This window comes from Aquarana catesbeiana, linkage group LG02 (assembly GCF_042186555.1).
Source record: "Aquarana catesbeiana isolate 2022-GZ linkage group LG02, ASM4218655v1, whole genome shotgun sequence".
NCBI classification, from domain to species: Eukaryota; Metazoa; Chordata; class Amphibia; order Anura; family Ranidae; genus Aquarana; species Aquarana catesbeiana.
This window is the reverse complement of record NC_133325.1, coordinates 287195537-287212253: the sequence shown is the minus strand read 5'-3', so window position 1 is coordinate 287212253 and position 16717 is coordinate 287195537. Positions and strand designations below refer to the sequence as shown.

General features: G+C 38.0%; 1 protein-coding gene across 2 annotated transcripts in view; it reads right to left on the bottom strand.

The window, feature by feature from the left end:
• The window catches only part of MYO16 (myosin XVI), a 669347-nt gene extending 653775 nt beyond the window's left edge, over positions 1-15572 (bottom strand). The window contains exon 1 of one of the 2 annotated variants that reach the window (XM_073614485.1): positions 15170-15572. The gene's annotated coding sequence lies outside the window, so the exon portion shown is untranslated. The remainder of the gene's footprint in view (positions 1-15169) is intronic. The other variant, XM_073614486.1, reaches the window with a different exon arrangement.
• Positions 15573-16717: the final 1145 nt, after the last annotated feature.

Below are 16717 nucleotides of genomic sequence, written 5' to 3'. Positions count from 1 at the left end.
TGAAGAGGTTCACTGTTATAAAGAATCACTCCTTTGTGATTAAAACTGATGTTTCCTGACTGAGGCCTCAAACTTTGTTCACTCTAGTTTCTCTTCCTAAGGCTGTGAGCATGAACTGCAGAAAAGGATAATACCATATTTCCATTAATACGTTGTATAAAACTACTTTTACTATGTCTATTTGAATGTTCTCATTTTCTCAGGTAACGGTATAGCTACTTGTAGGGAATCACATTCAGCTGGATTATGCTCTGTAATGTTGAAGAGCCACGTTTTCAGTTCTAATGAGTGTCAGGAAGATACCCCAGCACAAGTAGCACAGATATGGAATATGTAGATGTTGATCATCAAAGAACAGGATGGGAGGTGTGAAAGTTGCATTACACAATCACATTTTTTGGTGTACATAGGTGTTAATCCACAATGTAAATTGTTGTCAAATCACCAGGGCAGAGATGTTAAAGAGGCATTATATGAGGAAGTGTTGTCAAAGGCCCCTGCCCTGTTCAGGTGGTTGTTCCAATTTGATGTGGCCTCTTTCAAGCCTTATTTAAACTAGTTGGCTTCTCTGTTCAAAATGTGTACCACATCATCAACAAAAAAAAAATCCCTTTATCTTAAGGTATAGGAAAATTGCTGATTCTTGGCATGTAGAATGCTGAGCTGTTCATTTATTGAGAGGTTGTTTTTTTCTCCCCAATGTACAGATCTTTGCAGTCCTCACTACACTGCACTGCATATTCCGATTTTCTATGTTCGTATTTGGGTGTTCGACTTTGGATGTACATTGTACAATATTCTGTCTCAGTGTACTGCTGAGCTTGTAAGACACTCTAATCTGTTTTTTTATTCTCCCCATACTGTGAAAGGAGGCATCTCTCTCTTTTACATGCTCTTGGGCAGTTTAGCAACCTTTTCCAAAATGTCTACTTTAGCTAAAAGCTACTCAGTGGAGTTAGCTCTTCTCCATCTCAATATTCTCTCCATTCCCAAATCCACTAGGGTTATCCACATTCTCCTATCTACAAAACTAAACATTACACAACATTGGAAAGCCCTTGAAGTCCCTAATGTATTGGATGTAATCAGTGACTTAAATTGAACTTGTAAACTTGAGCGCATACATGTCATCAAAAGCGAGTCACTAGCTAGATTTACAACTCTCTCGGTCTTCTTGGCTCACCAACAGATTGAGTAATGTTTTATACCTCTCTTTTGTGTACCATGCTTAATGCTCCTGAATTTATCAGTGTTTAGCAATCCAAGACTCTCTTATATTTCCTACCCTTGCCAAATATAGGGTAATTTGCCTGATGATACTAAACAAGCCTTTGACCTATATGTGTCTTCTGTGTATGGCTGTCACTCAATTTTATCTTGTACTTGTGTGACTTGTATTGATAGTGTTCTTTGTTTCTTTTACATACATCGACAGTTGAAGCCTATGTTTTCTGTACCTTTTGTTTATTTTGAAAATCTTCAATAAAAAAGATTGGAAATAAAGATCCTTCTGAGTCTTTGTGACACTTCAGCTACATAACCGATGACTGACTTACTCATATTTTCTGCTTTTCCCCTATATTGGATGGTTGTTGAGTTTGTTATAACTCCCACTTTAAGTTCCAGATTAGCATCCTACCTGCACAGACGAGTATCTGCTTTGTAACTGGCACCACCCACTAGTATACATACTAGGGGTTTACCAGATCCGGTTGTTGGCCTGCATTTACAAATGCCATTACATTTAGATTCAGTCTTGCTTCCCTCTTGCCACCTTATTCCTGATCTATGTACATTACAAGGATTTTAACAAACTTGTTGCAGATTCCTACCTTTTGTAATTCTAAAGAAATCACTGTTTGTTCCTCTGTGCCCCTGTGCCGACGTGATTTCCTATTGGGAGTATCTCACTAAAAATTAAATTTTTAATGCAGGGGATGCCAAAAATCTGACTTGCATCTTAGTGTAGACTTCTGGAAAAATCAGTGAGCCAATCACACAAGCAGGAAATTATGTTTCTGATGTTTCTTGATCTCATAAAAGTGCAGTTACCCTTTAAGTTCCAACCCTACATTTACCTGTGCTAACCAATGCAGCCTCAGGTCTGTCTCTATCTGCTCTTCATGATTCAACTCCAAACATGCATCTGACTGTGCCACCTGATGCAATTCCAAATTCTGACCTTTGTCAATATGCATTATTCTGCTTTATGAACTTCTAAAACCTAATCTAGGCTATAATATACTAATACAAAAAGAGTAGAAGCATCTGGAAGCCACTTTAAAATGGGTCATACTATCGTGTCTCTGCTGGCTCAGCTATAGATGAAGCGTCTGAAGTAAATGGCATATGTCAGTAATTTGTCAGCCTAATGAGATATGCGTATCAGTTGAGCTCTCAATCTCTTTTAACTCATCCCAGACTACTGAATATTGTCTGACCAAGGTTTTCTACACTTCTTCTAAAATCATATTCTTCATCCAAGACTGTTAGAAACAGATTCTTTTATTGCTAGAATCTCAGAGCTGCATGATTTCTAGGAAAGACTTACATGTCCATGGCACAGAAGCTACTGTCACATAATAAAGTGATTATAAAGCCAAACAGAGGTTGAGTGTTACTGTTACAGGGGTTGACAGTTAAGGGGCAAATAATATCCTAACTCGGTTCCCAAGAGGTGGATCTATGATGCCTTAGGTTCCATAGAAGTGGGTATAGTTATGTTGGTTTAAGAAAATATGTACTTCCGGGCACAGAAGAGCATGTAACAGTTTTAGTTTTTGGTGACTCACCGAACGTCATCAGTCCTGTGTACACTTCTATTGGAGAACCTTGAACCTCACATAGGGCTGTCTTTCCTCTGTTGTTCTGTGTTGGAAAACCACAGATTCACTTTCATCTAGGGGCTTTTAAAGCTGAACCTTAGGCAAACAACTTAATATACAGTTAAAATACATATAAGGGTGCTGTTTTATCTTCCAAATGATTTTTATTTCTGTCCATCTAGCCCTGAGATTTACACTACTCTGCCACACAGTACAGCCCTGTCTAATACAGTTAAGTAACCCTTACAGGTCTGGCCCCTCCCTCAGCCCATGACTAGATAGGAGGTCTTGAGGAGTCTAAGGCTGCAGGTGACAGCCTGAGCGTTGATGTCTGCAGGAGGCAGATATGGCTGGCGAGCGAGCAGCACAAAGCTGACAAAGTAAGCTACAGGAGGGAGCTTGACTAAGAAGGAAAGAGTGGGTCTGAGGAGCAGACTTAAGGCCTAGGCGTGAGGCCTGATGCAGCAATGTGGCTAGTGAGTAAGCCAGGAGGCTAAAGCAGTGTGTGTGCAGTGATGGTGGAACCCCCTGCAAGGGAAATTACTTTATTATGAACTTTTCCTTTCCTTCTATAAAAGTGGGCTGCCATGCCCTTAAAAACGCAGTCTGGAGTGGCAAGTTTCTGGAAATCGCTTGCAACACTTGAATCTAATCACCCCGCATATTTACAAAAGATACTGAAACACACCATTCAGTAAATCCATATAGATGTTCAAAGCTGACAAAGTATATTGAACCCCCCCTTTTTTTACCTGTAGTATACCATCAAGATGGCTATCATCTCTTGAACCCATGGCCAGTTACCAGCCCCTGGGTCACATAATTCTGGCCTTTGATCCTTCCCTTCCATGAGATTGCAATCAGAAGTCATAAAATGTTATTACAACCTTATATGTATGTGACTGCTATATGTGTAACGTAATGTAATGTAATGTAATTGTGGTTTTAAAAACACAGCTATTGTTCATATCAAAAATCTGTTCTGAAAAAATGGAACTGGATATCATTATGTCTTCTCTATAATTTTAGAGTTTCACTGTGCTTGCCTTCCTGATGAAGCGGGCCGTTGATCCGCGAGACATGTTGAAGTTTCAGCAAGCAACTCACCAACTTGAGAGGTCATGGATGATAAGTAAAGCATGATGTGATATGCAAATAAACTGAAGCTGTATAATACAGGTATTTTTAAAAAATTGAATATATTTCAACAGTTTTAACATTTGTGAAAATATCTTTTCATAATTTGTGTGGTACTGTTAAAGTCCTGATTTTCTGTAGTTAGGTTTTTCTCTTGATATATTACTAGATAAACTTCAAGCAGATACATTAGACATAAAAATATCACTGAATGCTTGTATGTATTCATTAAAATAATGAAATTCATTTTTGCATTACTTTCTTAACTTAGCTAATGCAATTACCTGAATTTTCCATGTCAGTTACTGTAGAACAGCAATCAAACTGGAAGAGGGAGGGTCAGCATCAGGAACCATTTAGACCCAGTGAATATTTTTAAAGTTAAACCTAAAACCAGAACTCCCGGCATTTGACACCCCCCCCCCCCCCCCCAATTTATATTAAAAAAACATATTTTCTGTGGTCTTTTAGCCAGTCCATTTGAAGTGGTTCTAAGGCCTAAACATTTTTTTACCTTAATGCATTCCTTGCATTATGGTAAAAAATGTCCGTTGTCGGAAATTCCAATCGTCTGTACACAATTCTGACGCACAAAATTCCACACATGCTCGGAATCAAGCAGAAGAGCCGCACTGGCTATTGAACTTTATTCTTCTCGGCTCGTCGTACGTGTTGTACATCACCGCGTTCTTGACCTTCGGAATTTCCGACAACATTTGTGCGACCGTGTGTATGCAAGACAAGTTTGAGCCAACATTCGTCGTAAATAAATCCAGGATTTTGTTGTCGCAATGCCTGATCATGTGTACGCGGCATTAGTCACAACAGCTACCTCATCCATCCTCCCATGCATCCTATCCTTTGAATCAAGTATTCTTTCTGGACTGAGTAGCACTCACTGGCATGTGAGTGCCTCTCAGTCCAGGAATACTGTAAGCCCAGTCTGTATGATAACCTAGGGAGGCATGTAAATGACAGACTGGGCTCAAAGGAAATTAGTAAAATGGCATGACAAAGGTTCTATCTGAAAAAGGACTGCCAGCGCTGGACAGAGGATGAAGCTGGGGACAACACTGAAGCATAGAAAGGGTAAGCAGAACTTGGAAATGTTTTCACAGGAGAGGGATGGGGAGAAGCTAAAAATATAAACAAAAATGTCTGGTGTTCCACCTTTAAGTTAATCTCTAAATTTCAAATAAATGCAGGTGTCTGCATAAAATGCTCATTATTGATTTATTGTTGGTAATTCTATGGTGCTTGAAAAATATGCAGTGCTTTACTGATTACCTAGATCTATTAACATATTACTCCATGTTCTCTGAAGGTGCTCACAATCTAATATCCCTACCCCCAATACAGGAGGAAGGCAATCAACCCGCCATTATGTTTTTGGATTATAGAAGGAAAAAGGGGCACCTGCAAGAAACCCACGCAGACACAATGGGAAATACAAACATCCTGCAGACAATGTCCTAAGTGCGTTTCAGATCCAGGATCCAGAGACAAACACTGAAACATTTCTTCTACTCTGACTAAAGATTTGCATAAGTGAGTTTCTGGCAGAAATCTATATCAAACCATTAGGGAATCAGACCATATCAAATACGAAAAGCTACCCCCCCCCCCCATTTGGTTCTAACATATCAAACTGGCCATATACAGACAGACATTTCATCAGTTTTGAGGAAAGATCTTAGAAGAATTGCCTTTTCTAGTTATGATATCTGAAGCTTTGAGATGAAACATTGACTTAAAACATATAGCTCTCAAAAGCATTTTGCTCTATTGTCTAACTCTGAAAATATTTTAGTAAAATGCGGTCAGATTTATTGAACTTAATGCCTTTTAAGAACTAAACGCTTTGAATAAGCACAGTAAAGGCTCACAACTACACTAAACATGCAATACACACAGAAGCTCCAAGATTTGTATTGAGCATCAATCTCCAATAATAATATTTTCAATATTTAATGCAGAATATATCGCATTGCTACTACAGGGAATTGCAGAATGTTTAGCATGATGTATTTGGTAACTAAGGCAAACAGACTAATCAGTGGCACTCAGGTGGTAATTAAACTTCATAACTATCAATCCATAATGAGATATCATACAGTCTTAGATTACTCTTTATGGAAAATAACAAGTTCTCTGTTACCTTTTTATTAATTATATTGCAAAACAAATGAGATATGCTGGAATACCTCATTATTGATCTATAGAGCGATCTAAAGTTATGTCAAGTATTAAATGTTCTAAATAAGGCTAAGATGAATTTAAAGCAACACTACACTGGTTAAAAAAAAAAATCTATTCAAGTATGTATTCTGAAATAAAAAAAAGTATTTTCTATTTCTCTCAGCATATATATATATATATATATATATATATATATACATTTATTTATTTTTTTACACATTTTTTTTCTTTTTTTTGCTGCTTTAATCTGACTTTCTGTTAGAGGGCGGCTATGTTCGTTCTTCATGGTTCCACTGTATGTAGGAACAAAAGCACCCTCTCTTGCTCGCTTCCAAGAAGGACTGGGCACTATGGACTAGGGGATCTGTAATGTGCATGGAACAGTGCACATAATACTTACTAATGTGCACTGCTTGTTCCAACAAATGGAAGTCAGGGGAAAAAGGTAGAAGTTTCAGGAGATCATGAAGGATGTTACAAGGGAACAAAATAACATGGTAAGAAACAATGTATTGAAAAATAGATTACAAGCCCATAAATATGGATGTGTATGGATTATTTTTGGAGAATAAGGTTATTGTTTAGTGTAACTTTAAAGGTCACTAATGTAAGAGTCTTGTGCTTATAGTCACAAACTGAACAATTTTAGGTAATTCTGTTATCTTCTGCCTTCTGCCTGCATTAGGTGTTGGACCCATGTGTGGTCTACACTAGAGGCCTTGTTTATAAGGGGTGGAAATTGCTATAGTAGAATTTTCTATAATTTCCTTATTTAGGACAATCTACAACATGTTAGCAGATGACGCTATGGTACACAGGCCATTGAACCCAGATTTCTTCATCAGTAAAACTGGTTTGTCAGACAAATGTGGACACTGAGCTGACTTTTCTAGGGATATAAACACCCTGTCAGGAGGGCAGCCTTTCCTAACCACTGTTCTATGGAACATTAGGGTTCCTTCAGAGGTTGCTCATGGTTTCTTAAGCAATGGGCAACTTCTGCCACTTAGATGAGAAACCGCTGACATGTTAAGGAAATGTAAGGAGGATTCTTCCCAGTAAACATCACATTATTATACCATGATATCTGGATATGGTAATTATTGTTAGGACTTCTTTGAGTCCAGAAACTTATTTCAAAGGTTCTTCTGTGTTAAAAAGTTTGAGAAAAGCTGACTTAGAAAATGAAATTCAGAGATCCTTATCTGCATATTTGTTTTTGGTCAGTCCTTCAAAGCAAGAGCTTGAGCTGGTTCTGGTCAGCTTTATAGACTGTTTTAAGAAAGGCCTGGTTAGTTCCTAAATACATAAAATATATATACTGGAGCAAATTGGAATATGCTTTATTATTTTTTTTTTTTGCTTTCCTCTGGATCAACTGTGGGTATAGGATTGTGTATATGGAGGTTTCAATTTGTGTGTGCTTTGTTTTTTTTTTTTTCTGTGGGTTGAACTTTGACTTTGTGTCTGTTTTCAACCAGATTAACTATGTAACAGTATCAGCAATACAACCAAGCAACTGGCATTTTTTTAGAAGCTGTCAGCTTTTGTTTTTTCTCAGAACAGTTTTACTTATCCTAATGCTGACCATACACTATACGAAAAATCGGCCAAACCCATTTTCGAAAAATGAACATTCGGCCGTGAGCGCAAACGATAGTACCATCATGTAATGACCGATAAATCGTTCAGTGGACATAAATGAATGCATTTTTTGTTTGTTTTTTTACATATACCTAGTGCAGATAGTTTGGACGGGAAACACATTAACCTTTCAATTTATCATTCATCCGGCAGAAAATTTCCAAACTTGTCCTTCGTTTTTTTGGCTCAAAAATGTCCCAACGAGTATCGATTTGGTGCCCATTAACTGGCCGAAAAACTAACAAATTTTCTAAATGACCGAATTTCGGCCAATTTTTCGTATAGTGTATGGCCAACATAACAATCCTTGTTGAACATTTAGTATCTCTATTGTCCTGGAGCAATTTCAAATCAAATTATTTTTAGGCATCTGAAAGTGGGAGACCTTGTTGGTTGCCAATACCCCCCAGTTTTTATACCATAAATGTTACTGTGTGCTTTCCTCAGACATGTCTCTAAAGTCATAGCCTCCAAATTCCTTTTCTATTTGTATTGGCATTGTGCTGGTAATGATGCAAAATAGTACAGGCATGGTAGATCTGCTGCTAAAATGCATCATTTTAATGTAACAAAGACCAGCCAATCATGTGTGAGAAAGGAAGAATTTGCATCAAAGGTTACAAATTTTGAGTCTCATTGTGTGTTTGGCAGCTTTACAAAGCAGAGCAGTATAAAGCATTAGATAAAAGAAAATAAAAATGTCTTTTAGCTCCTACGCACTTCCTATTCATGCCTTGTATAATAATGACACTTACTGTCAGATAGAATCAAAAGTAAAAGTTGTACAGATTGTCTTAGCATACCTTTAAAATCTGTTTAAGCATTTACATGGACACTGATTCATTATATATATCATAGCAGAGATCCTAGGCACTCAAAGGACTTCAGAAAAAGGAGCAAAGGGGCTGTACCCCAATGAAACGTTGGCATGGATTAAACATTTTAGGGGTGATTTACTAAAGGCAAATAGCCTGGGCACTTTACAATGTAATTTTCCCCCGAGCTTAGTGAATGTGGTGAAATTACACTTTGCAAAGTATACCCAATCACCTACAAAAAAAAAAAAAAACAACTGCATTTTTGCTTGCACATGAAGTCAGCAGCCCCCCATTTACTAAATTCTGGGGAAGATTCCCTTTAGAAAGTACAACTTCCCTTGCAAAATGAACAGTCTATTCTTTTTTAGTAACAAACCCATTATCTTCTACTTTGCTCCTTTGCTGAAGTCCTTTGAGTGCCCAGAATCACTGCTGCTACTTCATCTTTGAGCACACCCAGTCAGTGACCCAGTAATAAGTGAGATCACCACTGCCTATTTCCTATCCCTGAAAAAAAGTTCAAAAATTATATTAACAGACCCACCACAAACAGGTACGTTTTATTCTCAAAGGTTCAACTGGGAGTGTATAACAAGAAGCTACCTATACTTCCACTAAATTTGCTTGCTTTATTAATCGTAACCAATTATGTCATATGCCTTTGCTGCGGGAGCTCCAGGAGAATAATCCAGATGATTTTCGGAATTATCTCCGGATGACGGACCCCTGCTTTCACCTCTTGGCATTGTTGGCCCCCATATTAAGAAGGACACATGCATGAGGCTTTTATTTAATTTCTTGGTTGAATAATGATTTGATTTGGTATATTTTTGGATGCATACAATGCACTTTTTGGTTAAGTTCTATTGGCAGGTAGCATATCTACTTTTATTTGATTTCTTTTTTAATGCACAATGAAAAAATTGTGGAGAATAATACTTGGCTATGTGTTTTACTTCAAATGACAGTTTGGGAGTAGGCAGTTACATTTAATAAATACAATGTAAAATTAACAAGGGACACCAACATAGTTGTATCTTTGATCTTAAAACCTACGGGATAATGGTGTTGTGGTAACTTGCTAAAAAAAAAACAAAAAAAAAATGATAATAATATTCTTGATATCACTAGAAAAAAAAAGCCTTTGAAATTATGTTTGGCAGAATTCCATTAGTATCACCAGCAAAGCAGCTTCATTATTATCACATTAAATAAGAAGAGAATTGTGCACTGCATTTCTAGATTTCATAATTTGCCGCGTCACGAATGTCAATGCTCCATTACGAACGCTACGCTCATCCTTGCTTCAGAGCATGCGTGTTTGTACTTTGGACTTTTGTCCGACAGACTTGTGTACACACGCTCGGAAAATACGACAACAGACATTTGTCCGAGGAAAATTTATAAACCTGCCATCCAACATTTGTCCACGGAAAGTTGACCAACAATTGTCTGATGTATATTGAAGTATATTGAATGATTAATTATAATTGTAATTTATTGTCATATTGATGTAGTTACTGTGATGATTTACAAATTTATATTTAAGACTATTAAATCATCCCAGACACTTCCCATGCATGTTGGATTATATATTTCACTATAAGAACTATAAACAACTTCAATAAGTTGTCACTTTACTGCTCAATGTTTCAGATTCAGGAATTATACGTGACATATCTGTGAACTCTACACTCATCTTGTCCTGCTACCCTTGCAGCATTCCCGATGTACAGTAACTGTTATTATTATTATTGCTTTGAAAACTACATGTATATTTATGTATGTATTTATTTATATATGCTGCATGGTTACAAACAATGCAAACCAGTTGTCACACTGATTTTTTGGATTCAAAAATAGCATGGTGATCTTTATTGGTGAATTCTGATTATGTTTATATTGTACTTCCACCTTTGAGGCATTTTTGATATTCAATAATTGTTTTCTGATATTTAAAAGTTTCTTTCTATCAACTTCTTTAAAAATGTGGCTGTATACAGTGCCTTGCAAAAGGATTTACCCCCTTGGCATTTTTCATGTTTTGTTGCCTCACAACCTGGAATTAACATGGATTGTTTGAGGATTTGATTTGCATCATTTAATTTACAGAACATGCCCACAACCTTGAAGATGTTTTTTTTTAATTGTGAAGCAAACAACAAATAGGACAAAATAACAGAAAAAGTCAATGTGCATAACTATTCACCCCCCTAAAGTCAATACATTGTAGAGCCACCTTTTGCGGCTATCACAGCTCCAAGTCACTTTGGATAAGTCTCTATGAGCTTGCCACATCTTACCACTGGGATTTTTGCCCATTCCTCCTTGCAAAACTGCTCCAGCACCTTCAAGTTGGATGGTTTGCGCTTGTGAACAGTAATTTTTAAGTCTGACCGCAGATTTTCTATTGGATTGAGGTATGGGCTTTGACTAGGCCATTCCAACACATTTACATGTTCCCCTTAAACCACTCAAGTGTTGCTTTAGCAGTGTGTTTTGGGTCATTGTCCTGCTGGAAGGTGAACCTCCGTCCGAGCCTCAAATCACACACAGAGTGGTACAGGTTTTGCTCAAGAATATCCCTGTATTTAGCACCATCCATCTTTCCTTCAACTCTGACCAGTTTCCCAGTGCTGATTGCTGAAAAACATCCCCATAGCATGATGCTACCACCACCACGTTTCACTGTGGGGATGGTGTTTTTTGGGTGATGTGTTGGGTTTGCGCCAGACATAGCGTTTTCTTTGATGGTCAAAAAGTTCAATTTTAGTCTCATCAGACCAGAGCAACTTCCTCCATACATTTTGGGAGTCTCCCACATACCTTTCGCAAACTCAAAACGTGCCATTTTGTTTTTTGCTGAAAGTAATGGCTTTCTTCTGGCCACTCTGCCATAACGCCCAACTCTATGGAGCGTACAGCTTATTTTCGTCCTATGTACAGATACTCCAGTCTCTGCTGTGGAACTCTGCAGCTCCTCCAGGGTTACCTTAGGTCTCTGTGCTGCCTCTCTGATTAATGCCCTCCTTGCCCGGGCCATGAGTTTTGGTGTGCGCCGTCTTGGCAGGTTTGCTGTTGTGCCATGTTCTTTCCATTTGGTTATGATAGATTTCATGGTGCTCTTAGAGATCATCAAAGATTTGTATATATTTTTATAACCTAACCCTGACTTGTACTTCTCAACAACATTGTCCCTTACTTGTTTGGAGAGTTCCTTGGTCTTCCTGGCAGTGTTTTGTTAGTGGTGCCTCTTGCTTAGGAGTTGCAGCCTCTGGGGCCTTTCAAAAAGGTGTGTATATGTAATGAAAGACCATGTGACACTTAGATTGCACACAGGTGGACATCATTTCACTAATTATGTGACTTCTAAAGGTAATTGGTTGCACCAGAGCTTTTTATGGGCTTCATAACAAAGGGGTGAATACATACGCACATGCCAATTATCAGTTTTTTATTTCTGAAAAATTATTTTATGTATATATTTTTCTAATTTTACTTCACCAACTTAGACTATTGTGTTCTGATCCATCACATATAATTCAGATTAAAAAAACATTCAACTAAAGGCTGTAATGTAACAAAATAGGTAAAAAGCCAAGGGGGGGGGGTGAATACTTTTGCAAGGCACTGTATTTTTATTTTGTTTTCAGCTCTAAAAGGGATCTTGCACTTATAAATAAGAACATTTGATAAAAGAAATAAAGATTGTTCTACTGATTTTGTTTTACTCTAAGGAACTCTAATATTCTGAAACCAGAGTACACCCCAATCTAAATTTTTTGTTTACCCTTTGCTCCTATAAGCACATAAGCATGAAGAATGGCATTGGTTTGTAATTCACCTCACTCTTTTTTGATTAGGTTTTTGTTTTTTTTTGTTTTTTTTATTAAATGTGGCTTTTTCCCACCTCACACTAAATCTTGCATCGTCCCTGCCCTGAAAAATTTGGGGGATGAAAAGTTAATTTAGTCTTCCTTTTCCTAATACCCTCTTGTTTATAGGCAATAATTGCTAACTTCTGCAGCCAAAATGTGTTAAGATATTAAACTGCAGTTTTTGAGAGCAATACTATAATGTTTACATGGACCCCATGCAACCTAATGTGTAAAGAATATTCACACCAATAAGATTTTTCCATTTTCCTGTTATGAGATGGACTGCCCATACGCAAGCAGAAGCGTTCAGACAGATACAGATGTAGCAGGCGGCGTGAGACACCCACTCTTTCAAGAGCAAAAGTAAGGCTGGGATCACACCTAATTCGGATGTGGCTCACAGCAGTGCATCCCTGTTCTCCATTTCAGGGACGAATCAGGCCCAAATTTTTGCCTGAATTTTGGCCAGAAACGCAGCCAAAGACGCACAGGACCCCCTGTACAATCCGCTGTGCAGCCGCCCCAGAGATATGTAAACCGTCTCCATTGAGAGCCTTTCACGGTCTCCTGTCATGCGAATTCAATTTGCATAAGTGTGAACCCAGCCTGAGAGACTTTGCTATAGGACAGTGTTGGCAAACCTTGGCACCCCAGATGTTTTGGAACTACATTTTCCATGATACTCATGCACTCTGCAGTGTAGTGGAGCATCATGGGAAATGTATTTCCAAAACATCTGGGGTGCCAAGGTTCGCCATCACTGCTATAGGAGGTTCAGAACTAAAAACAGGGAGGTCTTACTGCTTGAGTCATAAAGAAATATAATGCAGCATTGGGTAGCACAACCTATAAGCATCCATCATTTACACATTCTGCTACCACCATTAATATAGAGTAGCATATTTTAGACAGCTTACTAGCCTTTATTCATGCATATATGACTTCAGTTATTGTGCAACCCTTACTAGAATGCTAAGCTAATGGCTTTGAAAGCCTTTATTATCTGTATACAATATTTCACAATAAGACTTGCAGTATTCTATCTACTGTATATGACAGATGTCTTGAATGACTATAGAGCAAAGGGCCAGAAATCATAGGTGCATTTATTCGGTAAAGCCTGCGTATCTGTATTTAAAATACATATAAACCCTAACAGCATCTCTTTAAATATACAATTGAAAGTGTTTGGTTTATCAGTTCAATATAAAAATACCTGTTGATTCTGCCAAAAATCTAATGCACTCTGCAATGTTATCTAAGGCAATCTTATCAGCCCTGCCCAGCTTATCTCTATGGACTACAGAACGCCTCTTTCCAAAAGGTATGGAAATTAGTAGAAGGGGAGGTGATTTGTAGTCCCACTACATTCTTTCCACACCCTCCCAGTGTCACAATGCTGTTATAGATACCATACAATGAGTGAGTGTTGTCACCTTAGGCTATGAAACATGTTAGTGACAGGATCACCGTTAAAAGTAAAGGAAAAAATCCCGTAGAAAAGAAAGCTAAGGCAGCCACCACATTTAAGGACTTGGGATTAAATACACTTTAAATGCATTTATTTGTAACAAAACAACTCCTATTACAAAGAGGTAGTGATGACAGGGGCACGTGTGATAACTGCATTCTGAAAATATCAACAAAATATCTGAGCCTTTGCTGAGGGAAGCATTGCAGCTTAACCAATCATGCAAAAATGAAATTGTAACGTCATAAAGACAGTGGAGTTTTACAAACTAGTACAAGTCCCGCTACATATTCTTGGATTGTGTACTCTTGGAAGTGACACTGCTCAACACAATTTTAAGAATGCTTTCAAACTTTGCAAGTCCTGCATAGTTTAGATGCTGCCGAATGCCAAACACATTGCTTTTGGATCCCAAACTGCAAAGTTTTTCTTCTCCTGATGTTTTTATTATCCAAATCCTGCTGATTTTAACATATACAAACTGTTTCTGACAAGGAATGCATTGTTTTGCAAAATGTACATCTCTTTAGTGTATTACTATCCTTTAAAGAACCATAAAAAGAGGTATAGTCAATAACATACTGTACATACTGCACCCATTACTGGCATTTTAAGGACACTTTATATAAAGCAGACCAGCTTGTAAAATATATAATGCACCAAGTGACCTCTGATATCACCCCAGCCTTGTAATTGTTACCAAATCACTTTTAACAGATTTCACTGACATAATCCATTGGGGGCACTTTCTTGACACCAACCTTTGACCTCCAGGTAAACATTTAAAGGCAGTAAAATATAGTGTATTTACAATTCTCACTGTGTAATACATTTCCAGCAAATGAGCTCAGCCTCTGTCTATATGTGACATTCTGATCTCTGAGCAGATCCTGTCCATGGCAACAAGGAAATCTAGCTCTCTCAAGCTTTCATTAACCCAGCACTAGCAGATATGTCTCCATTCCTGGCTGTAAAGAACACTAGAATCCATTCCTGACCTTCATCGTAATTTATGAAATGTCATGTTTCAATGTTTTGCATGGCATTAACTTCAGAGGGAATAAATACATGTGTGGAACATATAAAAGGCATGTATGTTCGCATATCCAATGACATTCATGCTGGAGAATTAAATATTAAGGTAGCATTACCCTTATCACTTGCCATAGGTTTATTAAATACTTAAATTTCTCTTACCTACTTTGCACGGTAGATATGTCCCTTGATTAGAAAAAAAAGCTGAAATCTTCCCACAGCACCAATCAATTATTTTCCTAGACCACAAAGCTTTCAATCTTCAAAGAAATCCTGCAAGACCAGTTTAATCCATGTTGGAAGTAGAAGCGAGCACCCTGCACATTCACACAAAGATGAAGCTCTAATTGCAGCTGCTTATTGGCAATCCAAGAGCAGTATCAGCAGCAACCAGAACAGGCACTTCACACTGAAGGGGGTTTGGCTCATAGACAGTCCTTTTCTTTCTGTGCTTAGGAGTCTTCCTCTACCTCTTTTGTTCAAATTTGTGTGGGAGCTGAGCATCTCACTCCTTACAACTTGCATAATATTTATTTTAAAGGCTTTACGGAAGGAAGAAGGGTAAGAAAGATAGTAGGAAGGAAGGACGGCGAGAAAAGAAAGATCATCTTATGTTAGGCTGTTTCTAATCACCATGAGAAAGGACTCCCGTTGATTTCTGGCTGTCACACACAAGCAAACAAAAGGAGCACTGGGAATGTTGCAATAGTGACTATGTTTCTAGGATGGAGGGAATCTCTGCTTCTTAAAAATGCTGATCCTTTTACACCTCTTACCTGCTATTCGCTTTTTATGCAAAGCACACCACAATCCAAGCACCCATGCTGAAATTTTCAAATGAAACTAATACAAACACATACATAAATATTAACATTTTTCCGTTCTGTATATTCAGTATTATAACACTTCACAGGGCAGTAACAGAACAAGAATTAGCAGATGGTGAAGATATAGGAAATTGCTGACAACATAACCACAAGCGCAAACAATCCATTAGTCTTATTACAATGGATTCTATGCTTACTTTGAACTGGATTTGAAGCTGCGTAATCAAGAAAACCACAGAACTGGACAAGCACAGTCAAATACACCAAACTACAATTTTGTTACTCAATGGATAATATATACAGTATCTCACAAAAGTAAGTACACCCCATAACATTTTTGTAATTATTTTATTATATCTTTTCATGTGACAACACTGAAGAAATTACACTTTGCTACAATGTAAAGTAATGAGTGCACAGCTTGTACAACAGTGTAAATTTTCTGTCCCCTCAAAATAACTTAACACACAGCCATTAATGTCTAAACCGCTGGCAACTAAAGTGAGTACATCCCTTAGTGAAAATGTCCATATTGGGCCCAAAGTGTCAATATTTTGTGTGGCCACCAATATTTTCCAGCACTGCCTTGACCCACTTGGGAATGGAGTTCACCAGAGCTTCACAGGTTGCCACTGGAGTCCTCTTCCACTCCTTCATGAGGACATCACGGAGCTGGTGGATGTTAGAGACCTTGCGCTCCTTCACGTTCTGCTTGAGGATGCCCCACAGATGCTCAATAGGGTTTAGGTCTGGTGACATGCATGGCCAGTTCATTGCCTTTAACCTCAGCTTCTTTAGCAAGGCAATGGTCATCTTGGAGATGTGTTTGGGGTCGTTATCATGTTGGAATACTGCCCTGCAGCCCAGTCTCCGAAGGGAGGGG